We start from the raw sequence: 21,753 nt of genomic DNA, 5'->3' as shown, positions 1-21,753 counted from the left end.
AGCAGTGCGTTGGTTATGCTGGGGCGTGGCAACTGGTGGCAGCCTGTGCCAAAGTGAAAAAGATCTGCGTGCGCTACTGCGTGCACAGCCCCTACCCCCATCAGAACCTCTAGCCTGGCCCCACCAACTCCCGCAGCCCGCCCACCCACTGGCAAACAGAAACTGTCAACAATTCTACGTCCGCCATGATGATGAAACGAACTTTCCTTCACACATAATATATTTTATATATATTTATTATTCAATATTTATTATTCAATATTATATTCGCTCTTGGAGTTGGCCTGGACAGTGGCAGCAGGGCTGCTACCTCACCTATGATTAAGAGTGTGAGCCACGGCGGCACTGACTGACTGACTCCCAACTTGCCTAATTGCCAGGAGAAGGATAGAATCACTGGATTCCAGGTGATATCTGTTCACTTCTTTTGATATATTTGTGTGTGTCTTTAAAGCAGTAGCGTTTTGGTCCTGAAGAAGCAGCTGGATACTATGTTGATCTTGTCAGTCTGCAGATACATGTCGACCTCTTTGTTCCATCAGTGGTTATTTGTTTAGACCACCACGCACTCACGTTTTTATTTTAGGAGTGAAGTGATTCTCTAATAAATAATTCCTTCTCACTTCCCTACCTAATTTTATATTTTACATTTCACTATTGCACATTGCACCTCACTAGTTCTAGCACTGCTTTCAGTCACCAAACAACTTTTTTTGAGTTTTTCCCTCATCTTAGGACTCCACAGGCGAGATTAGGTTCTTTAACAACTGACCAGTCCACTGTGAGTCCCATACCTTTGTCTCTGAGGGTGATAGTTCCCAGATGATGAAGGGCGGAATCGGATGGTGACTGATGGGAATTTTCTCCTAAAGAGTTCAGTGGTCCCATGGTTGTTCATTTTACACACTATTAGTTCATGTCTTTTGTTCTTCTGAGGCACCACTTAGGGTTTTACTTAGTTCGTTTTCACTCCGTGCTACCCTTTGTTGTTGTAAATGTTCCTAGGGATAGTAGCATTCTGGGGTCATTAAACTATCCCTGCAGACCCTCTTCCCCCTAGTTTATTGACGGTTATTATTCCTGTACATGATTATTGTATCTACTCCCCTTAAGTCATTATGCTCCATAGTCTAGCCCATTCTTCGTTCACCCAGGTGTATACATGATCTGTTAGTTTTTCACCACATGATTCAATGCCTATTAGACTCCCCATTTGACTCATATTTTGATTATTGTTTTGGTATTGGTTATTATTCCTGTATATGATTATTGTACTTACTCCCCTTATGTCACTATGCTCCATCGTACAGCCCATTCCTCGTTCACTCAGGTTTATAAATGAGCTGTTATATGTGCACTATTAGATTCAATGCCTATTTGAATCCCCATGTTAGACTCATGTTTTGATTTGTTACCTTTCCCTTCAATTGTAAGGCGCTCTGATATCCTTCGGGATCAAGTTTGCGCTATATAAAATATTATAAATAAACCAACAGCCCATTCTGTTCCCAGACGAAAGGATGGGGGGCTGTGAGAGTAGTTCTACCAAGAATTAAGGCTTCTCACTAACCCCAAGTTTCAACCTTCTTCCTTCGCTCCAGAAAATAAAGTATTTCTTTCCTCTCACTCGAAAAATAGACTAAATGCAGACTAAACTTTCTCTTGGTTGCTTTCTATAGAATGTCTGAAGATCAGTGAGCTCTCATAGGATGAATACCAGGGACGGCCAAGCAGTGTTTATAATCATGATACCTCAGCCATCTCCAAACATTTTAGCCTTGCTCGAGCAAACAGGTCTTCAGTCAACCCTCTCACCCGCCTTTCTCTCTAGCTTATTCTTACATAAGTCAAGAGCATAGGCCGCACAGGCACCATGCCTTCAACAATTCTCATGCTTTACAAGCATATCTTTAACATTTGCAAACATGTCTAACATTTAGCTCAAATCAATGCTTTTCAAACTTTTTTGAACCAGGACCAATTGTTATAATAACAGAGTTGCGTCACCCACCTACCTTTAATGGACATGAAGTGGGAGATCTTTTAATCTAACTGTAGTGGTGCATTGTTATTTATAGGCAAAGCATTTAAAGGACCACTACATTTGCACAGGCACACTTTAACTGATACAACTATTATCTGAACCTCTGTCAGAGGGCAACAGGGCAAGCAGGAATTTCTCGGCCTAACCGTGAGGGTTGAGGCCTTTTACTCCTGGTGCCCAGGGGCCCAACCTAATATCGTTCCTGAGCAACTGGACCAAGCACCCCTTCAACACTTGACTCTCAGTGGTAGCGCAGGTCGAGCAGTCTAAAGGCCTTATTATGAGGCTGGCAGTCCATGGACTGCCAGACTCATTCTGCGATCTCCTTAACGCCCTATTACCACTAGAGAGGTCGGGCCGCCCTGGGACCACTGCAACTGCTGCTCCATGGCGGTTGTTTAGTAGTCCAGAGGCAGTAAGAAGCTTGGTGGGGCCCCTGCAGCCCCGCCAAGTATATTACAAGTTTACTCACTGCCACACTTTCATGGTGATGCGACCGCAATGAAAAGTGAGGTGGTGAGGAAACAAAGGGCCCCCTGTTGACTCATGCCATTTGGATGCACACAGGGGGGCACAACATGTGCTCCTCTGTGTGCATGCACACCATCACCTTCTTGGCATAGACTGCAGCAGTCCATGCCGTGCAGGTACTTCCTTTGATGTTCCCATTGCAGTGCCTATTTCATAGACACCACCCTGGGAATGCCAAAGAACTGCTTGCCAGAGAGGGGAAAACTTCTAACCTGGTGGGCAGTTTAAACATTGGTTCAGGCGGGGCTGGAGCAGAGCAGTCTTGCTCCTGCCCTGCCAAACTCATAATAAGGCTAAAAGGCTTTTCGGGGGAAGTAGATACAGGGGAATGAACACACATCCAGCTAACTATAACATGTGTGAAACCTATGGATTTTTTCAGTGAATTTTTAAGGTTTTTTAAATGCTAATTCCTAACTATAACATGGCTGAAACCTATGTTTTTTTCAGTGAATTTCTAAGGTTTTTAAATGCTAATTCCTAACTACAAAGTGGCTGAAACCTATGGTTTTTTCAGTGAATTTCAAAGGTTTTGTAAATGATAATTTTTAAATGTATTAATTGTTATAATTTTTTATACTGATTTACTACATTGTTTTAAACTATTGATTTTTAGATATTTTATTTTTTAAAATACATTACATATTTTTAATATAAATTGAAAAAAAATGTTTTAAAACATATATTGAAATTTCATTTATATATATTTTATATAGCAGGCACTGATATCCTACGGAAGGAAATTCAAGTTACTGTAAGTTCGTTTAGAATTACTTTTCAGGATCAGTAGTGGGCTGAAAGATGCAGCACTGAGGTCTCTCCTGATGAGAGGTGAGTAAATTGGAATTCGTAGTTTGGCTGATTTTAGAGGAATTTTTTAAAGTTCAAAACTCCAGACTTAGAAGGATTTCCAAGTGAAACCAGTCAATGTTAGCCTATAGAAGAAAATTCAAGTTACTGTAAGTATGGTTAGAATTACTTTTAAGGATCAGTAGTGGGCTGAAAGATGCAGCACTGAGGCCTCTCCTGATAACAGGTGAGTAAATCAGAATTCGTAGTTCGGCTGATTTTAGAGGAATTTTTTTAAGTTCCAAAACTCCACACAGAAGAATTTCCAAGTGAAACCAGTCAATGTTAGCCTATGGAAAGAAATTCAAGTTACTGTAAGTACGGTTAGAACTACTTTTCAGGATCAGTAGTAGGTTGAAAGATGCAGCACTGAGGTCTCTCCTAATAACAGATGAGTAAATAGGAATTCGTAGTTCGGCTAATTTTAGAGGAATATTTGTACGTTTCAAAAATAGACACTTGGAAACTGTTCTGGTGAAAACCACACAATAGATTCCTATGGAAGGAAATACAAGTTACTGGTAAGTACGCTTAGATTTACTTTTCAGGGTCCGTACTGGGCTCAAAGATGCAGCACTGACGTCTCTCGTGATAACAGGTGAGTAAATTGGAATTCGTAGTTCGGCTGATTTTAGAGGAATATTTTGCTCAATAGTGAAACCAGGGAGCTGCGTTGCAGAGAGGAGTTCAGAGGCCATGCCCCCTTTTTACAACACTCTGCAATGCAGCTCAGTGGTGCTTACTGGAGGTACCTGGTGGGCTAGTTGGCCCCTAGGGGACCTCTGGATTGAAGAGGAATTACTGGGGGTCCCTGGGGGCCAACTAGCCCACCAGGAACCTCCAGTATGCGACAGGGGGCTGTGTTGATACAGCTGATATCGTCCTACGGCATAGATGTAATAGCATATGCCGACGATACTCAACTGATCCTGGTCATGGACAAAGATAACCAGGTCTGGGAGGAAAAACTCAAGTGTTGCTTAACGGCCACCTTTGAGTGGATGCGGAAAAACCACCTAAAATGCAACACAGGCAAGACCGAGATCATGCCTATAGGCTCAAAAAACGAATTTATCCCCAGACTGTGGTGGCCTGAGAAGGCAGAGATACCACCCCCACACTACCTCCTCGGCCCGTAACCTTGGGGTACAGTTTGACGCCGATTTATCTTTTAAACATCAGGCGTCAAAAGTGGCAGGCGCTTGCTTTGGGGTGATAAAACTGCTCAGGAAGTTCTTTGACTTGCTGCCCCTCGAAGCAAGGAAAACAGTCACGATTGCATTAGTTACTTCTCGCATTGACTATTGCAACAGCCTGTATGCCGGTACTAATAAGGCGGTCACCCATAAACTCCAGATGGTACAGCATGCGGCGGCAAGGCTGGTTTTAAAATGGCCAAGAAAATCCTCAGCAACCAAAGCCCTCAATGTACTACACTGGCTGCCTATAACAAAAAGGGTCCTGCACAAAGTACTGACAATCACCTTTCGTGCTGTACACAACTCAGGCCCTCTAAACCTAAGGAAAAAATTTGTAAAATATTGCTCAACTCGAGCACTACGGTCCTCAAATGCCAATCTTCTGACCATTCCAGGGTTCAGACTTAAAACCCGTGGGGGTAAATCCCTAGCGGTATTGGGTGCTAAAGCATGGAATGCCCTCCCCCCACCTTTAAGAGCACTGGACAAGGAATCTGATTTCCGCAAACAACTAAAAACCTGGATTTACAATCTTCCAGACTTAACCGCCAGAGCACTAGTGTGACTCCGGTCCTGGTCTCCTTAAGCAGTAAGGCAACTTTAACATCTGGTTGTCCTTTCATTGGCGCTGAGATGCTCCTTGGAGCGATTGTTAGCGCGGTATAAATTGGCCTTACATTTACATTTACAATTCCCCAACTTAAAACGCGCCACAGGGCATGTTTGCACACATATCACCTCAAGCCCCGCCCCCTACCTCCACCACTGTGCAAACGCGCCCCGTAGCGCGTTCTAAGTTGGGGGATTAAGTCCCGTGCCCCGTAGCGCGTTCTAAGTTAAGTCCCCTTGCATACTGGAGGTCCGTGGGGCCAACTAGCCCACTAGGAACCTCAAGTATGCACCAGGGGGCTGCGTTGCAGAGAGGTGTAAAAAGGGGCATGGCCTGATTACACCTCTCTGCAACACAGCCCCCGGCAGGTTTCCAGAGTGGGAACTAAATCCCCTTGAATACTGGGGGTCCCTGGGGGCCAACTAGCCCACCAGGAGCCTCCAGTATGCGACAGGGGGCTGTGTTGCACAGAGGTGTAAAAAGGGGCATGGCCCCCCTCCCGTGGTTAATTTAAGGCCCCGGATTAGGAAAGCGTTTTTTAGAGTGTACTGCTTTTAAACTGTACTAGTGTAATCTACTTACTTGCCTGCTTGTATTCCTGCTAGCCATTATTTTAGCCTGATTAGGAAAGCGTTTTTTAGAGTGTACTGCTTTTAAAAGTGTACTAGTGTAATTTACTTACTTGCTGTGCTCGCTCACTCCCCGGTCCACCGCAGCTACCTGTGCTGTTTGTTTGTGGAGGGAGGCAAGCGGCACAACTTCCTGGTTGCTCCATCGGAGGCGGCCATATTTGGTGGGTTGACGCGCTAGTCTCCCACTCCGCCTAACCTACTTAGCTCTCAATTACTCGCGCAGCGGTAGCGCCGTAGACGCGCCGGAGAGGCGCCAGAGAGAAGCCAGTCTGCGCCAGTCCGCGTCCTGTCGCTCCGGCGGTCCGGCAGGTATACTGGTTTGCCATGACTCCCCCCTCCTACACTTATGATGTCCCCTCATTGCTTGCCTTACGCCCTCCCTTACGCTCTCATTGTGCCCATTTGTTTCATCCGTCTGATATTAATTATCTCTGTAGGAACTGTAATTGGAATCCCTCTATCCTAAATATAGGTATCCCACACCCTTCTCCAGCTCTGGAATGGAGATTGTATCTCCTAAATTGCAGGTCCGTATGTAAACACCACACGGAATTACATACAATGATTGAAGAGCTCAACCCCCACGCACTTTTCCTAACGGAAACTTGGCTTCACTTAGACAACGATCCAGCGATTGGGTGGGCCATTCCCCAGGGCTTTACGCTCAAGAGGCTGGACCGTCAGACCGGAAGGGGCGGGGGACTGGCCATTGTCTATCGAGACAATTATAAATGCCGTATTACCCCTACCACCTCACCTACCTGCGAAAGTGTTCATTTTTCGTTAGAATTCTCCCCTACTACCACCTTTTCAGGAATATTAGCCTATCGCCCTCCAGGTGCTTTAAAAAACTCCATCGCTCAAATAACCGATCTTGCTGCTAGCATTGTGCTGTCTTCACCCAACTTCACTCTACTGGGGGACCTTAATCTGCATCTTGATGACCCTCACAATACAGCAGCCAATACGCTCCGCTCTAACCTTTCAGCACTGGATCTTCATCAAAAAGGATTTCATATAACCCACAATAGAGGCCATCTTCTGGATCACATTTATAGCAACAGCGACGATCTTACAGTGCTAACCCCGATTCCGTTACCATGGACCGACCACTTTTTGGTTCCTTTTATCTGGCATACATATTCTCCCATCCCCACCTGTCATCTTGCTAAACAGCGAGGTAGGAAGTGGTCTTCACTCCCCCTCTCTGAATGGGAAACTGCACTGGCCAGAGACCCCCCGAGAAAAGCCCCGAATGCCAATATCGCTGCCAATAATTTCGATAGCTGGATCTCTTCCTCTCTGGACATGGTCCTCCCTGTGCAAGTTACCAATGTCACTAAAAGAATGAGACCTGCTCCTTGGTTCACTCCTAACCTTAAATCGATGAAACAACTCTGTCGGAAATATGAAAGAGCCTGGAGACAAGATTACTCCCAAGACAAGAAAACTAGTTATAGAGCGGCCATTAGGCTCTATAAACGGGAGCAAAATACAGCACAAGCCTCTTATTACGGCAGCAAAATCGAGGCTGCCGCTAATGCCCCAAGGGAAATCTTCAAAATCGTTAAAACCCTTACCTCTCCCCCTACTGAATGTCCCTCCATGGAGGGTGCCCAGGATCGCTGTATCAACCTGGCGAACTTTTTCTCCCAAAAGATTCAGACTATATACTGTTCTTTTGGAGAAGTCGATAGCACCCCGGACCCCTCTTCCCTTACTTTCCTGTCCACTGCTACTCCTTGCCAGCTAAATACCATTCCTCTTTTAGATATGCCTACTCTGGACAGACTTATTTCTCAAATTACCTCTGGTTCACCCAGTGACTCAGCATCCCCCCAGACCCTTCTGAAGGTAGTGGACATAATCCGCCCGGTCATACTGGACGTCCTCAACACCTCCATCACCACAAAATCCGTACCCCCGTCATGGAAGTGCGCAATGGTGAGGGCTCTGTTGAAGAAGCCCAACCTGGACCAGGACAACCTGGCGAACTATCGCCCTATCTCTTTGCTCCCTTGGCTGAGTAAACTATTGGAGAGGCACGTGAACAACATCTTGATGAGCCATTTGGAATCAAATGGGCTCCTGCGTGCCTCCCAAACAGGGTTCCGCCCTCGACATGGAACCGAAACCGCTCTCCTAGCGGTAACGGAGGAAGCTAGAACTGTGTTGGACCAGGGTGGAAAGGTCGCCATTATCTTATTAGATCTAAGTGCTGCGTTCGACACAGTCAACCATGTCACGCTTTTACAACGCCTGGCGGACATGGGTGTGTCGGGCGCAGCCTTAGAATGGCTGACATCCTTCCTGGCTGACTGCTTCTTTCAGGTCTTCGAGGGCGAGGTGACATCCCCTAAACACCCTCTCAGATGTGGGGTTCCTCAGGGCTCCTCCCTGAGCCCCACTCTGTTTAATGTCTACATGGAGCCCCTAGACAGGATAGTCCATCCCTTTGGTGTGCGTATTGTCACCTACGCAGACGATACCCAACTGGTGGTCTCCTTAGACCACCAGGAGGGATCGTCCAGCACCTTAGGCTCCTGTCTGGAGGCGGTTTCCAGATGGATGCAATCCTCATGTTTAAAACTCAACGGGGAGAAGACAGACGTCATCTTGCTGGGCAATTCCTCTCCCTCGGGTTTTGCATCCTCCTGGCCTCCATGTTTAGGCCCACCCCCCACGCCCAAACCTCAAATAAAAAGCCTAGGGATTTGGCTTGATACCGACCTGAACTTTTCGGTACAAGCTACGAAGACTGCGGCTACCTGTTTTGGGTTGATGAGGATGCTACGGAGGGTGCTCCCTCTGCTCCCTTTTCAGGCAAGGAGGATCCTGATCCAGGCCCTTATACTATCCCGCCTGGATTATGGGAATGTCCTCTATATGGGAGCTCCTGCCTATACCATCCACAGGCTCCAAGTCGCCCAAAACAGTGCAGCCCGTCTACTTTACAACCTTCCCCGTTGGCAGTCAGCGAGGAATGCTTTGAGGGAACTTCACTGGCTTCCTATAGCTGGAAGAATACAATTTAAGGCCATGTGTATTTTACACAAGGCCTTTCATCGCACCAGCCCTGCAATTCTTCAGTCCCTGGTCACTCCCTATGCTCCATCTCGTTCTCTTCGGTCCAGCTCTTCTCAGTTGGCTACTCCCATCAGAGTCAAGAAGGCTCGATGGGGTGGCCGCTCCTTCTCACACACTGCGGCAAGGCTATGGAACACCCTCCCCCTGCCTCTGCGGGAAACTTTAAACCATCTCTCCTTTAGGAAAACTTTAAAAACACACTTGTATACCACATTCTGTTGACCTGCCCTGAGCCCTTGCTAATTGAATTTCTGTCACTAGCGCTACGAGGCCTCCGGGTAGATAGCGCTATACAAGTATTGCTTCATTCATTCATTCATTCATTCCCCGGGGCATGGCCACGTTTGTTTTATATTTTTAAGGCGGGGGCTGCATGTCCCCCCTCCTCAGGCCACTTCTGGCCCCCGGTACCCCATCCCCCGGGGCCTGGCCCTCTCGGTTGAAGACCATGGGTGGTCCCCAAGCCCCCCACGGTCCCTGCCGGCTCCCCGCATTCTGCAGGTGCCGGCTTCCTGCTCTCCCTTTCAAAAACCAAAGCAGTTTGCTATGGTAGACCGGGAGCCGCGAGGCTCCCGCCCTACCAAAGCAAACTACAGTGCCCTGGGGTAGGCACCCCAGGACACTGCAGGAGCCTGCCCTGGGGGGTAGCGGTCCCCAGGGCTACCACAAGGCTCCAGGTGGGGGGCAGCCCCGGGGGGTGGTGGTTCCCGGGGCTGGGGAGTCCGTCACGGACCCCCAATTTAAATATGTAGTGCCCAGGGGAGGTGTCAGTCCGAGGGCGTGCCCCCCCACACAGGTTTTTTTAAAAAAAAGAAGCTCCGGGGGCTGGGGTGGCAGTCCCCGGGGCTGCGGGGGGCCATGATCCCCCCTGCATACATCATAATAAAGCCCCGGGGGTGGTGGTCCCCGGGTCTCGGGGGGCCTTCGAGGCTCCCTCATTATACATTTAAGCCCCGGGTGGTGGTCCCCAGGGCTGCGGGTGGGCTGTGTGCCCCTCCCACTATAATACATACTTTGCCCCAGGGGTGGCCGTCCCGGGGCAGTATGGGGGGATTGGGCCCCCCACACTTTATTTTTCTAATGCTCCTGGGGGCTAATTAACATTAAAGCGCGGGAGCCGCGTTTCATTTTTTTAGGGGGTTTGGCATGGTACGTGTACCCTATGGGCATCCCGCGACTTTAAAAAAAATATTAAAAAATATTTTAAAAAATTGTTTTGGCCTTGGGGGTCCTTGTGGGACCCCCTAGCAGGCCTAGGGGGCAGGGTGTTTCTACCCTGCCCCCTTTTCTTGTTTTCGCATTTCTTTTTCTGTTTTCTTGTGCCTCGATTCTACCAAGGACCAAGATGGCTGCCAACACTTCCTGGTTGGAATGTTGACAGCCAGTTGACAGCCAATTAGCAAGCAGCTCGTGCTCGTAAGGGTACGCGTATAATCCTCGGACGGTGCTTCATCCATAGATATATCTATGATTTTACTTTTGATTTTCTTAGGAACTACAGCACGGATTTACACCATTCAACAAAAAGCGTCATCTGCGAACCAAACTCTACCTGTTTTTCCAAATTTGGTTTAATTCCATTCCGCAGTTCGGGCTGTAGCCCGTCTTAAAGGTCCCTATGGCAAATTGCATGGGGAAAACACGTTTTGGGACCCCCCTTTTTTCTCGGCCCCTCTTCACGAATCACCCCCCAGGGGAGGACTGGAGCGGAGGAGGCCATCTTCTTGGAGAATTTCGCGAAGATTCGTCAACCGGCGCCAAAGTTATTCAAAATAGAATGTTGTGGATTTCCTATGGAAACTAGGTCCTAGCTATAACTACCTACTGGCGACCGCCAGTAGGTAATATATATACATATATATATATATAAAATATATATATATATATATATATATATATATATATATATATAAAATATATATATATATATATATATATATATATATATATTACCTACTGGCGGTCGCCAGTAGGTATATATAGTTAGGATTTTTTCCCTATGGGATTTCTGAAAATTCTATGCCTAATAACTTTTGCGTTTGTGGACGGAATTGGCTGAAATTTTCAGAAAAATGGCACATTTTGTTTCTGAGCAGCCCCTGAAAATTTGGTGGGGTTTCGTCAAGGGGGGGCTGAGAAAAAAGGGGGGTCCCAAAACGCGTTTTTTGCATTGAGTTTTCCATAGGGCGGTTGGACTCACTTTTAGCCCGAACGGCTGAATGGATTTTCACGAAACTTGGCAAAATTGTAGGGACTGTTAGCCCGATGTGCCTTTGCTAGGTCTCAATATATGTGCTTCAGTGGATTTTGAGAAATTAACGTTTAAATCAAGATATATATCTGTAACAGCGCTCCGGGCAGCGATCCGGTTAGCGAACCTTTCGCGTATCGGAACTTTGCGATGCGAAGCTGATTGGCCCTCCGGTGTCTGTCAACATTCTAAACAGTCCGGAGCGGCCGCCATCTTGTCTCTCGGTAGGATCGAGAGACAAGAGGAGGCCAAAACAAAGGGGGAAATTACCATAAGGGGGCATAGTAGATCCTCGTTGACCCCCTAGGTTTTATGTGGAGGTTTTAAAAGGGCCTAGGAGGGTCCCAAAAAAAAAAAAAAAAATTTTTTTTTTGCGTGGTAAGCGCCAAGTTCGCGAACCGGAAAGCGTTCTGGGCAGCGAACTTAATGGATAAAAGAATGAAAGACTTTTCTAATACTGTATGTTAATTATTTGTTGGTTTTGTTGATTATTTTTTAATTTTTTTATTTTTTAAGCAATTTTTTATTGTTGTGATTGTGTTTCAAAATTTAATAACATTTCTAACATTTAACTAGTTTATGAATTACATATAAAAATGATTAAAGACTCAAACAATTTTTTAATATTACATACAATTTTATTTTTCGGATTGTTTTTCGAAATTTAATACAACGTCTAGCATTTCACTGTCTGATATGTGTTCTTGTTCAGTGAACATAAGTTCAAACATTTGACCGTCATCATAATGAAGTAAATGATCCACTGATTCTACACATTGAACTAATTCATGGTCCCGTGATTCATCCATGAAATCTGAGTCATCATTGTCCGCAATAACTTTTTCTGTGTTGGTCTCCAGAACAATTTCGAAGGAAACATTCTGCTCACCTTCCATTTTATTGCTGTAATTTGCATAAAAAATAAATATATCAGTAGAGATAGGGCACTGTTGGGTTTAAGTTCAGACAGGCACTTGTGAGTTTATAACAGAGAAGTATTCTATGGGCACTGTATGGTTTCAGGCGTGAAGTAGTACTATTAAAAAGTGCCTGTGAAGAAGCCTAAGTAAATTCATAATTATACCACAGAAACCTAAATCAGTCCATAATTATAATAAAGAAGCCTTTCTCAATGTCTAACTCTTACAGAGGGATAGTATATAACTATCTGAAAAAGTTTACCATATTTACTTATAGTGCACAATATACTTCAGTTTTAAAAATAACAACTTACCTTTAGAAACAAGTTGATGTTATTAGTGATATTCTAAATGATATATACAACAACAAGTAGTAGTCAAAATGGCTGTGTTTCCTTCTCTACCTTTATATATATACAGGTATATAACCAATCAAATGTCAGGTAATAAAAGTAGAAAAGGAAAGTAACATTTTCATTGGTTGTCAATTCCAACAATTCAGATGTGTTTTGTGAAGTAATTTACCTCACGGTATTTGGAGAGGTCTACAGGCTAAATGGCTAAATGGAATTTCAATGAAATGTGTGAGAATGGAAGGGATTGTTATGTAGTATGAGCTAATCTATATTTGGTGAGAGTGTCTCTAGTCGTTTTTCTGTAAATTACTTTCCCGCCTTTTTTTGGACCGCTTTCCGGGAAGCGGCCCGGTTAGCGAACCTTAAGCGTCACGGGAGTCCACCATTTTGTGTTTCGGTCGCATTAAGATACAAGATGGAGGGCAAATAATGTTTAGAATGGGTAGAAGGGGTCATGGTAGACTTATCTTGACCCCCTAGGTTTTCTGAGCGTGGCTGAGGAGGCTTATATGTGCGGAAAAAAAAACTTTTTTAAAAAAGATTCCGCGAGGTTAGCTTTCGGTTAGCGAACCGGGTAGCGCTCCGGGGAGCGAATTTTGTGGAAAATTAGTGAAAAAAGTTAGAGAAAAATAATAATTGTGAGTGATCAGATGTAGGGTAGCTCTGAGAAGAGCTTTTGGGTTTATGGTACATTTAGGTACTTATAAGTAGGTACCAATGCACAGTCTTAAATTCAGAATGAAAATTCTGTTGCCCTCATCTGAGAAGTGAACTCCATCTCCTCTGTAGATATCTTGCATGTAGTAACGCAAGTTATTGTTGTACAGAGAGCCCATTCCATGGTCTCTCATGTAAGCTGAAACAGATTTGTTTACATGCTTCCTCGCTTTCTCAATTTGTGGACAAAATTGGTTGGACCACCTCCATTTCTGTCTTTGGCATATATTGGAATATACCAAGGCAGTTTGAGGAAAAAGTGCCATTAATTGCTCAAAGGTGTCCTTTAAAAGCATTTCCAGACCTACCCCTGTCAAAGTGCCCAAATCATTACCTCCACAGTGCACTATTAACAGGTCAGGTTTTGGCAAATGCATAAAGGTTTTCACCAATGGTATCAATTGGTGACATTTTAATCCTCTTTGGCCCAACCACTTAATTTCCACATCTTGTAAATTGAGGTTGTGTAAATTTCTGCTCTCAGCATACCTTTGAGCCCAGTGGATGTAACTATGTCCAACAATCCAGACGTTAAACATGGTGGAAGAAGGTTGGGCTGCAGTCAGATGAAGTGTGGTAATGAAAGGGCAGTTGAAACAGTAGGAGTTTGTAAAGAAAAAAAACTGTGGATTTCCAGTGCTAATGATTCATTAGCAGTGATTGGTGCATTTCCATTTCTGAAAACAGAAAGTTAGGGTGCATGGATGTGTTCTTTGAAAGATGTAATTTGAATGGGCAAGGAAGAAACATTTAATGAAAGATTGCACTGGATACGCAGGTGCACTGAGAGTTCAGAGTTCAATTGAAACATTGTTGTGTGAATTTGCAAACATGAGAGGTCTTCCAGGAGGTGGTTGCTATGGAAACAAGGAAGACAGGGCAGAGGGGGGAAGGGTTTTGATTTGAAAAAAGTGAGGGAAGAGGTATGATTGGCTAATATGAGAGATATGTGAAAAGAATATCTGTATTTCTGTGCTTTCAATAGCTGCAGCCTTTGGAGTGCATCCTTTTTCTTCTGCTGAAGACAATTTGGTGTATTTCTCAGACTGTTTTCAAAACTCAAAAAATATTTGCTAAGGTGAGAAAAGATTTATTTAATTTAGATAGAGAATAGTATGATTTAAGGAGAAAATGATGAAGAAAGCTGTGTTTTTAAAATGTGGTTTTGTCTCTAGTGATATACTAATAGAATTAGTTTCATAGAGAAATTGTAATTGCATATTTGGTGTAACATTCTGGCATGCAGTAACACAAGTTATTGTGGTACATGGAGCCCATTTTATGGTCTGTTATGTAAGCTGAAACAGAGATGTTGCTTTTAAAAACGATTTAAGAAATCAATTTCATTTCTGGATATGTACTGCTAGAGCTTCATAGGTTGTTTTGAGCCATATTTATAAGGTATTTGAGTGTCTAAGATGTTATGTTTTCCTTTTAAAATGTAAAGTGTTCCTCATGGGGCAAGTGTCTTGTAAATACGCTCCCACTTGTGCTTGGCAAATTTAGATTTTGATTATGGGAGTTACCTAGCCATGTTAATAGTGTCCCAAAAATGGTGCTAGTGAATTGCAGAAAACACTTTCATGTGTCTCAAGGACATTTTTAGTCATTTCTTCATGAATGCAGGTATACAATTGATTTATATGCTGTGTTTAAAAACGAATTTTGAAATCAATTACATTTCAGGATATGTTCTGTTAGAGCTTCATAGGTTGTTTGGGGTCATATTTAGAAGGCATTTTAGTGTCTTTGATGTTATTTTTCCCTTTTTAAATGGAAAGCGTTCCTCATGGGGCCCTGAGCAGTTCTTAGCCATGTTATTTAATAGGAAGTGGATAACATGGCTAAGAGCATTTGCTGGAAAGTGCATGAATATTGCTGACTTTTCTGCGATGTTATTTTTCCCTTTTTAAATGGAAAGTGTTCCTCTTGGGGCAAGTGTCTTGTAAATACGCTCCCACTTGCGCTTGGCAAATTTAGATTTTGATTATGGGAGTTACGTAGCCATGTTAATAGTGTCCCAAAAATGGTGCTAGGGCATTCCAGAAAACACTTTCATGTGTCTCAAGGACATTTTTAGTCATTTCTCCATGAATGCAGGTATACAATTGATTTATATGCTGTGTTTAAAAACGAATTTTGAAATCAATTACATTTCAGGATATGTACTGTTAGAGCTTCATAGGTTGTTTGGGGTCATATTTAGAAGGCATTTTAGTGTTTTTGATGTTATTTTTCCCTTTTTAAATGGAAAGCGTTCCTCATGGGGCCCTGAGCAGTTCTTAGCCATGTTATTTAATAGGAAGTGGATAACATGGCTAAGAGCATTTGCTGGAAAGTGCATGAATATTGCTGACTTTTCTGCGATGTTATTTTTCCCTTTTTAAATGGAAAGTGTTCCTCTTGGGGCAAGTGTCTTGTAAATACGCTCCCACTTGCGCTTGGCAAATTTAGATTTTGATTATGGGAGTTACGTAGCCATGTTAATAGTGTCCCAAAAATGGTGCTAGGGCATTCCAGAAAACACTTTCATGTGTCTCAAGGACATTTTTAGTCATTTCTCCATGAATGCAGGTATACAATTGATTTATATGCTGTGTTTAAAAACGAATTTTGAAATCAATTACATTTCAGGATATGTACTGTTAGAGCTTCATAGGTTGTTTGGGGTCATATTTAGAAGGCATTTTAGTGTCTTTGATGTTATTTTTCCCTTTTTAAATGGAAAGCGTTCCTCATGGGGCCCTGAGCAGTTCTTAGCCATGTTATTTAATAGGAAGTGGATTACATGGCTAAGAGCATGTGCTGGAAAATGCATGAATATCGCTGACTTTTCTGCGATATTCTTGCATTGCGGCCGTTTTTTTTCACATTTGCAAGCACTTCTTAGCCATGTTATCCAATGGGAGGTGGATAACATGGCTAAGAGCATTTGCTTCAAAGGTTGTTTGGGGTTATACACCATTTTTGGGAAATTAGTAACATGCCTATCTAACTCCCATAATCAAAATCTAAATTTGCCAACCGCAGGTGGGAGCATATTTACAATAAATTTGCACCAGGAAGAACGTAAAATAGCATACTAGATACTCAAATGCCTTATAAATATGACCCAAAACATCTTATGAAGCACTAGTAGTGCATATTTCCAGAAATGTATTGGTTTTCATTTAATGATTTACTTCATTGGTAGGCCTTCACATGTTTTTTTATTTTGATATTTTTCAGTGAAAATCTTATCTGCAACCATGTGTTGGCCTCACCTCAAATAAACAAAACAGGTGATGGACTGAATGTGGATCAATGACACACATTTACCCCAGTCTAAAGATCAGGGCCTAAACAAATCTTTAGATAGGCTACATCTTATCGTCATCCTGAATTAATGATTTATAATATTAGGGAGTGATTTATGAGTGTTGTATGCCTTTTTTGTACCATTGAGTGTCATTTTTGTGATGCAGTGCTGGTGGAAAACATTTGCTATGTTAAATAATTAGTACGGCATTAAGTTTTAGATGACTGTTATTTATTTACTGTTTGGTAATAGTGGTTAATAACATTTTATATTATATTTTTCCACAGATTCAACTGCAGATTCTTTCATAGTTTGGAAAATGCCTTCCAAAAGTCGAATACGAAAGGCTAGAAAACGTCAAAGACAGCAGGATGATGTTGTATTGCAGCAGTCCTCTTCCCCAAATACTTGTCAAAACACCAAGAAAGGTCCGGGTAAGAGCACGAAATCATTCTTAAGAAATATTTGTAGTAAAAAAAGTTTTGCTCAAAAAAATGTTTCAGTTCACAAAAAGAAAAGTAATTTAAATGGAAAGGAGAGACCCATCACAAATGTTACTGGTAGAGGAAGAGATAACTCTGTGCATGATAGTAGAAGGAAACAACAGTTTAGGGACATTCGAAATCGAATGTTCCGTAATAGGATATTAGTTAATTTATTGAAAAGTATTAAAAAGAAAGGCCAACAGAAAGCGGCATTTTATAAGAAGAAGAAAAATGTAGAGAAAATTATTGATCATGCTTTTGAAATTAAGCGAAAGTTGTTTATTTTGGTAATCAATAGAATTAGGAAACTAAGCAAGGTAATTTCTGATTTCAAAACAAAAAGTAGATGGAAGAGAGTAGTAAATCGTACTAACTTTTGTGAAGTTTTTTCCGGAGAATGGATGCATAGTTCAAGTTCTGAGGCATTTTTTAATGAGGAGACTTATTTTCAGGATAATGATTTGGTGCATGCAGTTGACATCAGTGGTCGAGCTTATGAAGTGAAGGATGGTTGTCCAGTTGAAAAAGAACAACTTGTGACAACAGAGACAGAAGAGGCGCTAAGTGATGAGGTTTTAGGAAGACGTCCTAAGGGTCCTGTGTACATTTGGAAGTGTAGTTCTATTTGCAGTGTGCGACAGGTTTCCATCAATTTGCTTTGTGATTTTATACGGACATTTAATAAGAAAAGTTTGAAGCAGAAAATGAAGTTGTTGCAAGATTTAGATCCTTGCAGAGTGAGACAAATGACAGGTTTGCGTGGTCATTCACTGGCTTGTCTTTCCAGGAGAGTATGCCAGAGTGTTTTTCATCATTTCAGGATGCTAGCAGTGCATCATAATAAAGTGAGAAAATTAGTGAGAATGTTGTATTATGCTAAGAGTCCAGCAATTATGCTTAAACAATTATGTGCTGCTCTTTTGCATGGTTCTGAAATAGATGTGAAGAATATTTGTGAAGAAATTGAGTTTTGTTACTTTGGTAGTAAAGATGAGAATGTTCAAATTGACCCTGAACTAGAGGGTAATGTGGAAGATAATGTACAGGTTTCCAGTACAGATAATTTTCAGAAGGAAATTACCACGTTTCAGATGAAATCAAGTGAGAGGCCTAATTTCACTTGTGTATGTTGTCGACGCACTTATTATAAGAATCAGACTAAGGTAGTGGATTTATATGCAAAAAGTGAAAGGGAAAATAATAGTGAATGGAAGGATTTTGCCACATACTTGATGGTAGAAAATTATTTTGATTTGGGATCGGATCAACGTGTGTGTACTTATTGTTGTAATAAATTAAACCAAAACCAGATGCCTGCTAGGGCAGTTCATAATAATCTGGAATTGGTTGAGATTCCTTCTGAATTGAAGGATTTAAATACTTATGAATCTATTTTGATTCAAAGTATCCATCCCTTTCAGGCTATTGTAAGAATGGAGCCAAAGACAGGGAAGTTGCCTCCAGCAGATTTACAGAGAGGATTAAAGGGAAGAGTTGTTTATTTGCCTCTAGATTTGAAGAAAAACATTAACACAATTGGAATAGAAAAAGTGGAAGAGGAACCTCTGGTTATCTTGGTTAATGGGGTTCCGACAAAGAATAAGAAAATATGGCAAGATTTAGTGGATGTTAGGAAAGTCAAAAAGGCAACAGTGTATTTGAAGAAAAATAATAAGTACTATAAGAATGTATATGTTGCAGAAGAGGAAGTAAGTGATGAAGAGGATAGCGATTTGTGTGCTGGCCAAATTGAGAAAGTAGAGGCCTCTAAAAGTGAAGAAATATATGAACATTATAGTGTTCATCCTTTGCATTCCAAGGAAGTCATGGGGAATGCTATTGAGTTGTTTCAAATGAAACAAGCCAAAGGGAGTCCCATTAGTGTTTGGGAGGAAAGTTTGGAAGCTCGGTGTTTCCCACAGCTATTTCCCACAGGTCAAGGAGGAAGATATGATGAGCGACCTCATCAAATTCCTGCGTCTGAATACCGGACTTTACGATTGTATGCAGCAGATCCTAGGTTTCGGCAATGCATTCCCTATTTGTTTCATCTCCTGTTTGAAAGCGATCTGTCTGGACTGTCATATGCAGTGAACCACATCTTAAAAAGTGGTATACAGATGCGAAACATCTCGGCAAGTGACTTTATGCATAAAGTCAATGTCCAAGACAGTATTTTGGATTCTCACTTAATTAATCTCATGGCGTGTCAGCGTGGTACTAATGAGTACTGGTACCGTCGTCATGGTGATTTAAAATGTATGCTGAGGAACTTAGGAACTCCAACATGGTTCCTCACTCTGAGCTGTGCCGAGTATGGCTGGGAAGACTTACTTGAATTTCTACGAGAGGCAAATGGAAATATTGAAAACATTGAATTCAAGACACCTGGAGAACTGTGTTCTTTGGATCCAGTGAATGTATGCAGGTACTTCAATCATAGACTTGAAGCTATGATGTCTTTCATCACAAATAAAAAGAATCCACCTCTTGGAGAGGTGTTGGATTTCTTCTGGAGAAAGGAGTACCAAGCAAGAGGTGCCCCTCATATACATATGTTGTTGTGGATCAAGGATGCACCTAAATTTGGAACAGATCCGGATGACTTAGTGATGAATTTCATCGAACAGTATTCTACGTGTGCTGTTCCAAACGCAACGGAGAAGAAAAGTCTAAGAGAACAAGTTCTACGTTTCCAAAGCCATCGTTGTGGAAAGTACTGTCGTCGTAAATTCAGAAACAAGGACAAGTTCTACACCAAATGTCGTTTCAACTTTCCACGACCGGTGATTTCTAAAGGAAGAGTGAACAGTTTGATGTCTTCGCTGCGACATAATGTGACGAGGAAATCACCCAAGAATACATACAATTTGAAAAGGAACGAAGAGTCCAAGTACATCAATGACTACAACCCAGTGATTTTGTCCATGTGGAATGCTAACATGGATATACAGTTTGTGGCTGACAACTGTATGGCTGTGGCTCGGTATGTGACATCTTACATCACCAAAAAAGAAAAGACCGAACTGAAGGATATGTGGGAGGACATTTCTCATGAAAAGAGCCTCAGCAAGAAGTTGTACAGTTTCAGTCTGAAGATGTTGTCGCATCGAGAAATCGGAGCTTACGAATGTTCCGACCGGTTGTCTTCAGCAAGTCTCTATGCCAAATCCAGGAGTCTCGTTTGGGCGAGTCTTGGTCTTGCTGCAACGCGAAATCGAGTTCTAAAACCTGTCCGGGAAATTGAGTATTTGGCAGAAAAGGAACCAAACAGTACCGACATTTTGAAGACCAACATGTTGGATACATATTATCCAAATCGAAGCAGTCACCTTGAGAATGTTTGTCTACATGAGGTTCTCCAAAATTATATATTCAAGAGGAACATCAAAGAAGATATTGAGAAAGGAGTGTATGCTGTAATTGGAAGTGAGGGATGCCTGGTCAAGCAAAGAAAATGCCAATTAGTAAACCATCGAAAATTGAGTGGTGAATCTCCAGAAAAAAAGGAGTTTTTTTATTTAGCACTTTTGCAACTTTTCAAGCCTTGGCGTGCAGAAGAGGAACTGCTTGGAGATTTCCTCTGTTACGAAGACTCTTTCAATGCAGCCAAGGAGTCCATAGAATGTCCTGCTTTTTCTAAATATCAAGAAATGCTAACTTTGGAAATTGAGCAGGAAGCAACGATTGCAGCCGAGATTGCCAGAGACAGTTCTCAGGACAGTCAGAGTTCTGTTTCATTGAGTCAAGATCCACTTGGAGGACCTATTATCGAAAATGAAGCTGCCACTGCTATGAATGAAGTGGAAAGAGCCATGGCACATGCTCAGGAGGATTCAGTTAACTTAGAAGACTTGGAAAAACAACTCAACGTTGAGCAGAGGAAAATATATGATGAAGTTACCACGGAAATTGAGCACGGATTAAGTCATGAGAAGAACAAGTGCTCATGTACATCGTTGAAGCCTGTCCGACTGTACGTGAGTGGAGAAGCGGGCACTGGAAAAAGTTTCCTCATTAAAGCAATCTCTTGTTATTTGCAGGAAAGGACTGAGTCATCGCTGTCTTGTGTTGTCACCGCTCCTACTGGACTGGCAGCACATAACATTAAAGGTATTACTTTGCATCGTCTACTGATGCTGCCGGTGGAGCATGACAACAAATTACAATACAACAAGTTATCTGGAGATGCTTGCTGTGAAGTTTCAAGAGTCTTGAGGAAAATGAAACTACTTATCATTGACGAAGTAAGCATGGTTTCCAATGTCATGCTTGCCTTTGTGCATTTGAGAATGCAAGAAGTACTTAAAACTGAATATGATGTGTTATTTGGTGGGAAACACATCATTGTTTTCGGAGATCTTCTGCAGCTGACACCAGTAAAAGGTCAACCTGTGTTCAAAATACTCACGCATGAAGATACCAGGAAGTGCCTAGGGAGCATTGGCAACGTCAATATATGGTTAAACTTCAATTATGCAGAACTGCATCAAAATATGCGTCAGGCAAAGGATGAAGATTACAAGAATATTCTACAAGATATTAGAATTGGAAAAGTGACCGAGCATGGGAAAGAAGCTTTAAATGCACGATTACTGTCAAATTTATATCCCAAACAAGAGATTGTGCCTGAGAATATTTTTCAGAAAATTACTGAGAAGAAATCCGGGATATGTCTCATGCCAACTCTTGCAGAATGTGCCATCTTCAACAACAAAATGTTGAATTTAGAAAAGCAAGAGATTGTGAAACTTGAAGCTATCGACAAATTAGA

The sequence above is a fragment of the Lissotriton vulgaris genome, chromosome 10 (assembly GCF_964263255.1).
Source record: "Lissotriton vulgaris chromosome 10, aLisVul1.2, whole genome shotgun sequence".
NCBI classification, from domain to species: domain Eukaryota; kingdom Metazoa; phylum Chordata; class Amphibia; order Caudata; family Salamandridae; genus Lissotriton; species Lissotriton vulgaris.
This window is presented reverse-complemented; position numbering follows the sequence as displayed.